Source organism: Sphaeramia orbicularis, chromosome 14, assembly GCF_902148855.1.
Source record: "Sphaeramia orbicularis chromosome 14, fSphaOr1.1, whole genome shotgun sequence".
NCBI classification, from domain to species: Eukaryota; Metazoa; Chordata; class Actinopteri; order Kurtiformes; family Apogonidae; genus Sphaeramia; species Sphaeramia orbicularis.
The window spans coordinates 45,740,672-45,755,201 of record NC_043970.1 but is presented as its reverse complement, the minus strand read 5'-3'; the positions used below and the strand labels follow the sequence as shown (position 1 = coordinate 45,755,201).

At 36.7% G+C, this 14,530-nt stretch overlaps 1 protein-coding gene across 2 annotated transcripts in view; it reads left to right on the top strand.

The window, feature by feature from the left end:
• LOC115432711 (rho GTPase-activating protein 7) overlaps positions 1 to 14,530 on the top strand; it is a 356,226-nt gene that overhangs the window by 214,204 nt on the left and 127,492 nt on the right. The gene's annotated exons all lie outside the window — the stretch shown is intronic.

The following is a 14,530-nucleotide window of genomic DNA, read 5'->3' as shown; positions in this document are numbered from 1 at the left end:
TTTGGTCGCCAGTGGATGTTTGGGTCTTTATGGGTTAATACTGACGAAACAGAAAATCAATAGGGGGTGCAACAATAGTGGACACATCAGGAACGTGCTTATTTTCTTATATTCTGAACCTTGTCTTCACTTTGAAGATGAAAAGAATCGGCACTCTCAGTTAATGTTTGTAGATGAGACACCTATAGAAGCAGCCGTGATAGAGTCATTGTATCCCTGAATACTTTGTACTGAGCTGCAGTCAAAGGATTTTATTATTACAGTTACATAGATGTCGTCAGACCTGGCCTCCTTTTGTGTCGATATTACAATAGCTGGAAATGGCAAAAACTGGGCTAAAATGACATATTCAAACCAAGACAGCGGAAATACTGTTGGATTTAGGATGAATAGACCTTATACTTACGCCTGTCAAATTTGCAGATGTGGGAGTTCTATTAAACCAATTGCGGTGAAGCAGAAATTTGCATCACCACAACATGTAACAAGAACTCAACATTTTGCTAACATGTCTGAGTCTATTGTGTCCATTCAGTAGGAGGAATTTTTTAATGTACAATGGCTGGAAATTGGAAAAAGAGGACGGAACTTGCTAACAGACTTGTTTTTGAGTGTAGGATAGAAGTTCAAGAAGCTTTTTTCAGTCTGGACTTGATACATGTGTTACTAAATTTCACATCTTAGTGAAAGCTCATGCATGGATTTATTTATTATTTTTATTTATTTATTTTTAGAAGTTTTCTAGCGGTAATTCTGTGCAGGTTTCTTGGGTTTTCAATTACATTTAGCTAAAAAAAAATTGCTTTAGGAAAATAAGAGGAATCCTTATACTGGTCGGAGTTTGGGCCTTAAACCTTTATCGGGCAAGTGACTATTTTTGGTCATTTCTTTACATATTACAAGACAGTGACAGCAACAGTTACAGTAGCCACTTTTACACCGAGATCCCGGAAAAAAGTTGAGATGGTGATCCCACCTTTTTTCCACCACTGACTGATTTCCACAGCCGAGACAAAGAAGTAACAGAGGTTCGACAGGCTGGACTTTTACACAGTGGACCTGCATTCCGGAATCAAAGGGGCGGTGACGCAGCGCAGCATGTAGTGTGACGTATAACTTGCACATCGGAAATACCCAGAGCATAGCGGTGTTGCTCACCTCTCCAGAGTCGGCCCATCTTTGACCGTTCCACAAATGTTAGCATGGATAGAGTCATCAGCCCGAAGTGACCACAGCTGGCGGATCTTGGCATCTCCCCAGTTCGACATCTTTCTGGTCGCGTTGATATGTTTGTTTACTGTACACAGCCCCTGGCATGGGGGTCGCACACGCAGTACGTCATCAAAACATCACACCTTGGTTTGCGAAACGAGAGGTGTTCCTTTTACATAGCGTTCCAGAATCATGAGTCCACCTTTATCAGGGCTCCGAAAAAGGCTCTGGCCAAATGATCCACCCTTTAGTTTACATAGACGTTCCGGAATAAAGGTGAAATATTCCTGTAACAGAAGTGCTGTGGAAAAGGGGCTAACAAGGACAGTGAGTCAACACTCTCAGGTCCAATGTGGTCTCCAGAGTCTGTAAGGTCCCCCTCTGCATGAACAGTGAGTGGACCTGCTTTGTTCAGTACCATGAAGTAATGGTACTAATGTAAGGAATGATGTTCAAAGGGATCATGTGGATGTGGACAGGGGTCTGGATCAGCACACATGTTGGTCTAATGTTCTAAAATACATGTTCCTTTTACATTACATGTGTTTTTCATGTATTTTTACCTCTGCCAAGTGTAAGGGCAGAGGTTATATTTTCATCGGGGTTTGTCTCTATGTCTGTTTGTCTGTTAGCAAGATAACTCAAAACCTTATGGACGGATTTGGATGAAATTTTCAGGAAATGTTGATACTGGCACAAGGAACAAATGATTAAATTTTGGTGGTGATCGGGGGGAGGGGGGGAACTGATCTGCCTTGGTGGAGGTCTGCACTCTCCGAGCGCTTTTCTAGTTTTATATTTACCTCTTGGATTTTGTTTTACCTCTTATGGGTAAGGAACCAAATATGGTAACTTCACTGACCTTGATTTTCTACATAACAATAAAAAATGGTGAAAACTTTCACAAAAGTAATAAAGTCTTGTTATGTCCTCCAATAACAAACTGAAGTTAAAATTGTGAATTCCAAAGTATTTTTTGAGTGTCCTATAAAGGGTTAATAAAACTGGTCAACAACAAATTTATTGTTTAAGTTTTTTGAGCTGATTTAGGATAATTTTGGTGTGCTGAATCCAAAAATCACATTAATTTTGCTCAATCAGGTCAACTTTCTGAACTATGCTACATATTGGCTTTTTAACATTTTTGCTTACATTTATGGGTATTTTCACATCATATGATACAAAGTTCTTTCATATTTCTTGCAATAAACGAGTTCTGAAGATTTTAATTTAGCCAATTTATGATTAATGGTTTTTTTAATATTACAGGTGAATGAAATGGCTTCGACTAGAAGATCTTGCAAAAATAAGCCTGAGGTATTCTGCTACATCTGCGGTGAATACATAATAAATAATAAATACATCCTGTTAGAAAATGATTTTTTTTTCTCTTAAAACCTATTTTGGGTGAGAACTACAGGGTGTCCCATAAGTCTCCATACATAGGAGACATAATACATATGGTTCTAACATGTATTTCTTTATATTTCTTCTTTATAGTTCTTCAGCAGTGGAGGACACGCATTGAAATGTGTTCCCGACAAAATGGCAGTCATATAGAGCATATTATATAAATAAAAATGGTTTATGTCAAGAAATGTTTATTTTTCCTATGTATGGAGACTTATGGGACACCCTGTAAATAAAAAATCAACTGATAAAGTCACAAAAATGTAATCAATTTTGTGAGGTGGTCAAATTTTTCAAAATCAAATTAGCAAAAAAAAAAAACCTGACCTGATTGAGAAAAACAAATGTAATTTTTTGATTTAGCGGTGCAAAATGGTCCTAATTCTGTTGAAAAAACCTAGACAACTTGCAAAAAACATTTTTTTGTAACCCAGTGTAATCATACCAAAAAAAAAAAAAAACAAAAAAAAAAAAGACAAGTAAGAGAAAATAAAGAACTTCCAAAGAATTGTGCACAGAACACTCCTAACTGAGCTGAACCTTTTCTGTTCATTTACTTTAGGTTTTAATGTGTGGAAATATCCGGAGTGTGAAATCTGCATCAGGTCCCAGGTTTACGTCCAAACGGTTGCAGACGTTGACATCTGCTCTGGAATAATACACTCCTCCTCCAAAGCTGGCTATTCATCAAACAGAAAACATGGCTGACAGTATGGTAATGTTTGGGCTTTAGGATGGAAATAAGGATGAACTCTAGAAGAAGATAACAAGATGGTAAACAGAAAGCAATCCATCAAGTAAATCCCCAAACAGCCATTTCTGCTTGTTATATCAACTATGGAGATGGAAGTGAATGGATGTTTTGAGTTCCCCCTTCGATGGGTTCGTATTTATAGAATGAAAAGGTTTAAAAATGGATTAAACTCCTTCTGTAAAGCAAAGTTAAATTTAGATGAACAGTTTTAGTAGCTTCGTCATTCATTCCCATCATTTTTCCACCACTATTGAAAGAAACAGATGTGACTTTAACTTCCAGGATCAGTCAAGTTATAACCAGCCTGATTCAACTTATATAGCGCATTTTCTACATCTTCATGGTGCCCAAAGCGCTTTACGATTCCTCGCATTCAGTCATTCACACACACACTCATACACCAGCGGGCGGCTGCTGCCATGCAACGCGCTGCCTGGCCCTACTGGGAGCAAATTAGGGTTCAATGTCTTGCCCAAGGACACTTCGACATGTGGAGATAGCCAGGATTCAAACTTTGGTCAGTGGACGACCCGCTCTACCAACTGAGCCACAGAAAAGAAACACGAAAAAAGTCAGTTCTACAAGAAGTTTTTCTAAAGTCCGAAGTTTAAATTGAAAATTAACAGCATGTGCGATATGATGAAATATACTAGTATCACGACTTGATTCATGACACAACCTTTGACCTAAGATGATCTTAAAAGGTCAATTAATGTCTTTAAATATACCGTTGGACTACAGGACCCATAGTTTTATTTTTTACATTGAAATGCATAGTTTTCTGTTGAAAGCTGCTTGATATTCTGTTAGTACGTCAGATTCTCATAATGTTGCTTAAATATTGCAAATCTCCTACAGCGACAAACACATAAAACACAAAACCAAACACAAAAAACATATACAGTACATTAGTTTTCTCAGAGTGCGTCTCAAGTTCAGATAGCGTAACAATGTTTGACAGAAACAAACAGATGATTGTTCATATTTGACCGAAAATGAGGGTCTGGGTGTCGTTGGAGCCCCAGTTTGAGGCAGAGAATCCCTTTTTTAATGAACTGTATGTGGACGGCCCATTAATCCTCACTCTCACATCATTCCTAAGGACTAATAAAGTGCAGCTCCAATCAGAGACCTAATTAATTGATTATAAAGAACACGCAAGACAGGATCAGCTACTGCGATGTCAAAAAGTAGAAAATGTTAAGTGTTTATCGTCATGAAAATCAACGTCTGGATGTATAAATCAGGTCAAATCTAGAAAAAAGAAGCAGAGGTTTGTTGAACAGGCAGTGGAAGAATTCAAACAGCATTGATTTATTTATGTACCTGTTTCCTTCGAAGAAATGTTGTATTTTCTCTACATAATTTGGTCTTAACTGAATCCCATTCTGATTTTCGTATAGTGAAATCGATCAAAACATCCTCACCCATTAAACACAGAGTAACTGAACAGTAAAACTAGGACACATGAAGTTATTTCTTCATAAATTTAACAAAAATTTCCATGATGGCATATTAGAGCCACATCAGAAAATAAAAACACTTGTCACTACGAGAATAAAGTTGTAGAATATTGAGATAAAACCCCTAATTTTATGAGAATGAAGTCATAATATTTTGGGAATAAAACCACAATATTAGGAGAATTAAGCCATAGTTTAAAAAAAAAAATCATAATTTAACAAAAATAATGTCGTACTTTTATGAGATTAAAGTCGTCATATTTCAAGAATAAAGCCATAATATTAGGAGAATAAAGTCGTACTTTAAAAAATAACCTCACAATTTAACAAAAATAGTTGTGCTTTTATGAGATTAAAGTCGTCATATTTCGAGAACAAAGCCATAATATTATGAGAATAACGTAATTTAAAACAGGTGAGAAAAATATCAGAATTTGCAAAAATAAAGTTGTACCCACTTGTAACATAATGGAGAACTTGTGTTGTGAGGTTCTACTTTCATTTGGGGTTTACACACAAAGGCCAAATACTGAGCCTGTTAGCCCCGCCCACCATCAACACATTCGCAACAGTCGTCCGATCCGACAGAAGTGAAATTTGCAGCTTCACTTGTTGCGTTCGCTGTAACAGGAGACAAACAAAAGGCTTAAGGCTTACAATTTCTAAATTTTGACTTTTTATCGCACTATTGTGGATTTATTTTCGAAATATTACGACTTTAATATCATAAAAGTACGACATTATTTTGGTTAAACTATGAGTTTTTTTCAAACTACGACTTTATTCTCATATTATAGCTTTATTCTTGTAAAATTATTACTCTTTTGTCATTTGACTTTATTCTCATAAAATTGTGGGTTTTATCTCAATATTTTACGACTTTATTCTCACAGTGACAAATGTTTTTCTTTTCTTTTTATTATTATTATTATTATTATTATTATTATTATTTTAATTTTTTATGTATTTATTTTTTGACATTATTTTCTTATGTGGCCCTATTACACCATTGTAAATTTAAAAATACATTGACAATAATATTAATAATAATAAAAGAGTAGCGTGTCTAAAAATAGAGTTGTTTCCTTAAATAAGAAAAAATTGAATTTTTTGTTTGTATGAATAATATTATAGACAACTTTTCCTTTTCATCCCTACATTTTACCAAATATAGGTGGTTCTTATTCCTTAGATTTTCCAAACAGGCTCTTTTCTTCACTTTTAATTGGTTTGATGGGATTTATAGATTATTTTTATTCTTGTTCTAACATCAAGCCTGGCTTCCACTGGTGGGACAATAACATGATCCCTTAGTGTACCCAAAAAGATAAAAGCAATAAGACAAAAAATTATGCACAAGATGCAACACAATGAAAAGAGCAGCGAAGGGACGCCATGTTTCAAGTTCTGCTGCAGACGCTGAAAACTGATGTGCACACTGGAGTGCAGTTAATGCTCATTATTTTCTGAATATTGCTCGTTTCATTTGAAACTACAAGAATGTGAGGCAGGAGTTTCAGCTTTGCACACATCCTGCCTCTGAGGATGTCCTAAAAGACCTACTTTTTACCTTGAGGACAGTGCAGAGCCTGTACTTTTTCACTTTTACTGCAGTAAAGGAGTTGAATCATGACTTCTACTTTGACCGAAACCTTGTATTTGTACTTGCGGAGTAAAGAACGTGTGGACTTCTGCCACTTTTGCTTAACTGAATGTGGTTTTCAAGGTCAGAAAATGGAAGAAAATGTTGTCAGGATGCAGAGAAATATTGACCATTATGATTTAACCCTTTAACCCCTGATGTATCTGTGGTGAGCGTTCTGAATGTATGATTTATTTTAAATACTGATAAAAATTCAACCATTTGCTCAATAGGAAAAATTTCAAAATGTGCTGATCAAGGTTGTAATAGTTTTGGATTTTTCATTATTACCTCTGCCAAGGAGGTTATGTTTTTGCCAGGGTTTGTTTGTTTGTTTGTTTGTCTGTTTGCTTGTTTGTTTGTCTGTCCGTTAGTGTGCAACATAACTCAAAAAGTTATGGACAGATTTGGATGAAATTTTCAGGGTTTGTTGGAAATGGGATAAGGAAGAAATGATTAAATTTTGGTGGTGATCGGGGGTGCGGGGGCCCACGGGGGGGGGCCACGTTTGTCTGTCCGTTAGTGTGCAACATACCTCAAAAAGTTATGGACAGATTTGGATGAAATTTTCAGGGTTTGTTGGAAATGGGATAAGGAAGAAATGATTAAATTTTGGTGGTGATCGGGGGTGGGGGGGCCACTGAGCAGCCTTGGCGGAGGTCTGCGCTCTCCGAGTGCTTCTAGTTATAGTTTAGTTTCAGTTAGTTTTGACTTTTTTTCTCTAATTCAGTCAGTTTTAATTAGTTTTTAGAGCAGGGTTGATAGTTTTTTTTAGTTTTCATTTTCTTCTAAATGCTTAGTTTTAGTTTTGTCATATCCGAACGGTGTCCATGTGTGGATCGACTATTTCTTTTTAAATTAAACAGTTTCAAGGTTGTTCCATACAGCAGAAAAAGTTGAAGCTTGGTACCAGTCATGTGTACGTCAAATTATATTCAATTCCAATCAATATTTGTTGAGTGATAATGAAAAATGTGTGGTAAATGGGATTTTCAATGTTAAATGTAAATGTCCACGGAGTCCACATTCCACAGTGGATGTGGACAATTTTGTGCCAGATACAAGATATTGTTCTAAGCTACGGGTGGATCAAATTGGAGGCTAATCGGAGTTGTTTTGAATTTTTTTTATGAATTTTGGAAAATTGCTCAATGATGAGAGATAGGAAAATTGTAGATTTTGTGACTTTGCTGTGGCCTTGAACTTTGGCCTACTTGTTCTAAAATTTAATGGGTTCGTTCCTGGGCCTAGGCCTATCTGTGGCAAGGTTATTATTGTTAACTAAAACTAACAAAGTGACAAAAACTAGAATTGAAAAAACATTTTCGTTAACTGAAATAAATAAAAACTATAATTAAAAGAAAAAATGATAACTAACTGAAACTGTATTGTGTGCTTACAAAACTAACTAAAACATATGAAAATTATGGATAAAATTCCCTTCGTTTTTGTCTTTGTCAATGTCGGATTGATACGAAATTGATTTATTTTGCTCTAGCAATTTTAACTATCAGAACCATACAGTGCTTCACGTACCGTCACTTCTCGTCACTTGTCGTTTACAGTCGTCTTCTCGTCCCCACTCTAGCTGGAAACATGGAGACTAATGTTTGGAGAATTCAGACTCCTTTATGGGATTTATTTGAATATGATGGTGAAGAAGATAAAAGATACAACAAAACTAAAATTGATACCAAAACTAAACTAAAACTAAGCATTTACAAAAAAAAAGAAAACTAATAAAAACTAGCAAACCTGCTCTAAAAACGAATTAAAACTAACTGAATTAGAGGGGAAAAAAAGTCTAAACTAAATAAAACTAAACTATAATGAAAAATCCAAAACTATTATAACCTTGATCTGTGGGTACAATTTAGTAAAGATGGTTGGAATAGTTTTCCCGTAAAGTTGCTAACAAACAAACAAACACACAAACAAACACACAAAGCAAAGTTAATACCTCCTGGCGGGGGTAATCAGGCCACAAAAGTAAAAAAAGGAAAAGTAAAAACAGATGCAGATAAATGGTGGTAGAATGTGTGTTGCGGCGTTCAGAAGGAGGGATACAGTTCAAGAGAGCGCCGCTTCCTGTTCTTTAGCATCGGAAATACCAGCCTTGAGCCTCTGACGCTGGGTTCAGATTAGACGACACACACAACCGTCCACGTTCACACAAAGTAAACTGAAAGGCGTACACACCCCAACGCACACACGCAAGCTCCAGCGAATGCACCGCCAGCCCAGGCTTGTGAGAGTAAACACAACACATCACATCCTCATGTACTGAATCTGCATCCCACAACGGCAACATACACCGATGCAGAGGACACACACACACACAGAAAACTCCCATCCGCTCAGAGTATTGTTGGATTCTTCCTCCTCTGACGCCCGTGAGGCTCTTTCTTAGGGAAAAGGAAACGCAGTCTGGTGTGACCTTTATACACAGCAAACACACACACAGACTGTTTGATAGCAGAGCCACAGGTCAGACCCGCAGCCCGACTTTAATCCTGATTTCTGCCGTCAACAGTCAACAGTCCACCGGCTCCACAGACTGAAGGCAGCTTAGGACCGGGGCTTTTACTGCTTGTTTGGGTAGAAAAGAAAATCTCTTTGAAATAACCGTTATTTGCGATTAAAATGGGCCTTCTGTCTGATGTATCCACCGCTCCAAGGAGGGTATGGTTATCGCCAGTGTTCTGCAAGTTACTTCCAAACTGTAATCCATTACAGATTACTTCTTACTGTTATTTAACCCATAAAGACCCAGTGCTACTTTTCTGGCCATTCCCAAATGATTTTTGTCTCTGTTTAACCTTTCCTAAATCATTTATGTTTATGCGTTTGGCAGACGCTTTTTTCCAAAGCGACTTACAGGGGAAAACCAATCAAATCACTCAGTCAATCAAATTTTATTTATATAGCGCCAGATCATAACAGTTCTCTCATGACACTTTATATATAGAGTTGGTCAAAACCAGACTCTAAGCCAATTTACAGAAACCCAACAGAATCCTCCTGGAGCAAACACTTGTGACTGGTGACAGTGGAAGGAAAAACTTCCCTTTAACAGCAGAAACCTGGAGCAGACCCAGACTGAGGAGGATGGACGTCTGCCTTGACCAGTTGGGGTTAAAGAGAGAGGGTAAATAAAGAGAAAAAGAGAGAGCGATAGAGATAGAGACTGGGGGAGAAAGGGGAGACACATGGAGGCGGTTGAGGATAAGTGAGTGATGATGATGAAGGCAGGAGAGAGGCAGGACCTCCGCAGCAGGTCCAGAGATAACCCTGAGAAAATCTGAGATAATCCTGGGGAAAAACCTTATTAAAATATTTAAAATGGAATGTCTGACAGTGCTAGGACAGGAGGTGCTCCTGGAAGAGCTGGGTCTTCAGGAGCTTCTTGAAGATAGGCAGGGATGCCTCTGTTCTCATAGTGCTCAGTAGAACGTTCCACCAACGTGGAACGACCCATGAAAGAGCCTGGATTGTCTTGTACAAGGTCTGGGGACCACCAGACAACATCCCCCAGACAAGCGGAGTGGTCATGGGGCAACATAAGCTTTTATCAGTGCACCTAAGTAGGTAGGAGCAGACCCACTGGGAATTTTGTAGGCTAGGATTAACGATTTGAATTTGATGCGGGCAGCTATGGGTGGCCAGTGTAACTCAATAAGTAACAGGGTGACATTTAACACCATTTATGATAATATTATCCCCTGTATTTTGCATTTTTCACTGTAAATCATGTATTTTCCTATATTTAATTTAGATGTTCATGGAAACTCCAAGTAAATTCAAAGTTATTATATCAAAAAAGACAAAACTGAACAAGAAGTGACTTTTTCAGCAAATAGCGTTGTTTGTAAATATACATTTTCATCATGTAATTTTTCTAAATTTCAATAATTTCTAATTTTTCACACTAAAACAAAAAAATTGGAGTTTGTATTAATTCTAGGTTATGATGATAGTGTTTTACTGGTCTGACCCACTTCGGATCATATTGGTCTGTATGTAAAAAATCATTCATATCTTCAGTTGAATTTTTGCATTTCATACATTCACCCCAGGGGCCAGACTGGACCCTTTGGCAAGGTTATTATTATTATTAAATAGATTTCTTTCCCTCAAGCAATTTTAGCTAGCAGTACCATATGATATTTAACGGTCCGTCACTTGTCGTCATTTGTGGTTTAGAGTCGTCTTCTCATCCCCGCTCTACCTGAAAACATGGAGACTAAAGTTGGGAGAAAGCAGCAGAGTCCTGTCTGGGATTTATTTGAATACGACGGAGAAGAAGAGAAAAGATGAAAAAAACTAAACTAAGCATTTAGAAAAAAAACAAAAACTAATAAAAACTAGCAAACCTGCTCTAAAAACTAACTGAATTAGAGAAAAAAAAGTCAAAACTAAATAAAACTAAACTATAATAAAAAATCCAAAACTATTATAACCTTGCCTTTTGATGGGCCAGTTTTTGGCCCACGGCTCATGTGTTTGACACCTGTGATCTAGAAGAAAGTCGCCTTCTTTAATAAAGTTAGAGTTGTTCTGTTACATGAAGCAATTTAGCAACTTAAAGGTGTTGACATTTTACAGCATGTTTACAGTTTTCAGTCTCAAGGCCCTCATTAAGTCCGTTTTATAACAGCAGCAGGTGCTATTTTAAAAACCTATCAGCTAATGCTTCCACAGAACAACCTAATAATGTGATAACATAAAAGAGTTTGTGTTTACAGCTTGTTGAAATGCACTGGAAAGCCATTAGTGCTGTTCGAATTGTGTTTCCTGTAACAATTTTAGTCCATTTCTTCATATTTTAACCCTTTCATGCACAGTGGTCACTCCAGTGGACAGTTCTTCTCCAGCTGTTCTCTTGTTTATTCATGGATTTTGTTGTTTTAGTTCCATATCAGCCACAGTGGACACTTATGCACCATCCAAAACTCTGACATTCATACCACTACTGTAACTTTGCTGTTCTTGATAAACCTGATCTGCACTAACATGTTTGAGTATAAATCAATTATTTCTTATTGTTTTTAGATTGTAATTAACAGGGTTTTTTTTTAAACAAAAGGTTGTTTGTTTGTTTTTTTTGCATATTATTTCCATGAAGTGAGTAGTAACTAGTACTAGTTTAAGTTAAAATGACAGAAAACGTCAGATTAGCTGCATTAAAAATGTTATTATTTCACAGTTTACACACAGTACGTCAGTAAATACATGTCTTTTCTTCAAAAATTAAATGTATGGTGTCCAGTTGAGTGGACATTTTTGCAACTCCATGAAAAATAGGTTAGTAAAAATGTTTTCAATTGCGTTGTTTTTTTTAATGCCTAGAGCACAGGTGTCAAACATGCAGCCTGGGGGCCAAAACCGGCCCGCCAAAGGGTCCAATCCGGCCCCCGAGATGAATTTGCAAACTGCAAGTTAGGGCATCAAACTCAAAAATAATATAGTAACCTATAAATAATGACAACACCATTTTTTCCCTTTGATTTAGTGCAAAAAACATTAAATTATGAAAATGTTTACATTAACAAACTATCCTGTAACAATAAAATGTGAATAACCTGAACAAATATGAACAACCTGAAATGTCTAAAGAGAATTAAGTGCAATTTTAAAATTTTTTGCCTGTTACTACATGTTTTGTGCCTTTGTAAATCTGATCTGTATTGGAAATACATAAATGATAAATCGAAGCATAATATTGTTAAAATTGTACTTGTATTTCTTAAAAAATTCCATTTTTTACAGCTTATTCACATCCTTTTTGTCTGGATAGTTTGTAAACATAAATATTGGCATGACTGAATATTATTTTTTGCACTTATTTACTGGCTATCATGCTATTATTGTACTGGTCCGGCCCACTTCAGATTAAATTGAGCTGAATGTGGCCCCCGGAAGAAAATGAGTTTGACACCCCTGGCCTAGAGGAAGAAAAACACTCAGGTAAAAAAAGATCTTGATTAAGGCTCTCGTAATTCATGCATGAAAGGGTTAAATTAAATACATGTTTCTCTGCTTCAAAAATTAAACATATGCTGTCCAGCTGAGTAGACATTTTTGTAACTCCATGAAAAATAGGTTCATAAAAAAAATGTCAATTGCATTGTTTTTTTCATGCCTGAAGAGGAATAAAAACACTCAAGAAAAAAAATATTGACTAAGGTTCTCATAATTCATGCATGAAAGGGTTAAACCAGTAGAGCTCAGTTTACAGCTATGGTATACCTGTTCATGTGGAGAACCCTGTCCTTTTAGTGAAATGAGGTGTTTTTAAACTAATTTACTGATCTTCAGACATCTCGCCAAAGAGAAGACAACATATTTTAACCTGCTTTCCCTTTGTTGACTTCCTCCTCTTTCTTTGAATAGAAAAAAAAAAAAAAAAAAGTCCATTAGTTGTTTACATACTCCCACTTTCTGCTCCTCCGCTGGTGAATTAATGTTGCGAATCATGCCGTCCACTCTCCTCTGCTCTGAGGGAGTTATTCACATTTAAAAGCCCATAATCAAACACCTACACGTTAAATGGAAAGCCATTAACACTAATGGTATACCTTGGACTGAGCCAAGATGAAACCTTGAAGAACTACAGACTATTAGGGCACGGCAAGGACTTTATCCTCCTTGTGTTAAGTTGTTCGCACCCAGTTGGATATCTGTCTTTCATTTTCTCCGAGTGGCTCTTTATCAAACCCCCACCACCACCTCCACCAGCTTCATGAAACCACTATGAGAGGGTCAGAGAGTGGAGCCAGTGGAAAGCAGTCCATCTTTAAAGGCAGAAAAGTCCATCTTGTTAATATCCTCGTCTACTCTCTCTCCATCTCGGTTGGACAGTTGTTGGCAAACGGAGCGTGGATCCTGAACAATGAACAGTATCAGATGCCTCCTTGAACCGCAGATACTATTTTCAGACCATTAACTTAAATACGAGCTGTAAATGTACCGTAAAGTAATAGCGTACAGTAGACACGTACAGTACAGAGAACAATCAGCATTTTGAGCAGAAAACTTAGTTTATTATTTATTTATTTATTTTGAATATGCAGCATAACCAAGTAATCCCACTTAGTCTTTACAAATGAACCAGGTTATAAGGAAAAAAAACAAACAAACAAAAACCTGTACATATACATGAAAACAAAGTATGACTTCATTTGCATATTCGAAAAGGAGTGAGAGGAAGTAGAACTTATTTAATCCCACCCCCCTTCTCTATCGTTTAGCTTCCTATCAACATAATATATGAAAAATCAAGTCCCTTGGATCAGTTAACCTCACTTCTCATCTTCACATACACATATCTACATACATACATATATACATACATACATACATGCATACATAACTACATACATACATACATACATACATACATACATGCATGCATGCATGCAGGCATGCATGCATACATACATACATACATACATACATACATACATACATACATACACACACAACTACATACATACATACATAACTACATACATACATACATACATACACAACTACATTGACATACCAGAAAAATAGAAAATGCATACATACATACATACATACATAACTACATACATACATACATACATACATACACAACTACATTGACATACCAGAAAAATAGAAAATGCATACATACATACATACATACATACATACATAACTACATACATACATACACACATACACAACTACACTGACATATTAGAAAAATAGAAAATACATACATATAATGCTCTTTGAACAGATCCTCTACCTCCACAGTTCCCACTGGTATTGTCCGTCTGAGTACTCATCCGTCAGCACCTGGAAAACAGATGGAATGTACGCAGAGGACAGACAGAACGCTGCGTCCGTATCCGTCTGTGTCTTTAACGTTACTTGCAGTCAGCGTTACTTTTATCACCGTCATTTATTTTGAAAAATCTCCACACTCTTCACACTCCCCACACATTATTCCACCGTTGCGTACCTGCTGCACTGAACTATGAATGTCACACAGCCGTAAGTAGTATCGGTGCATTTATA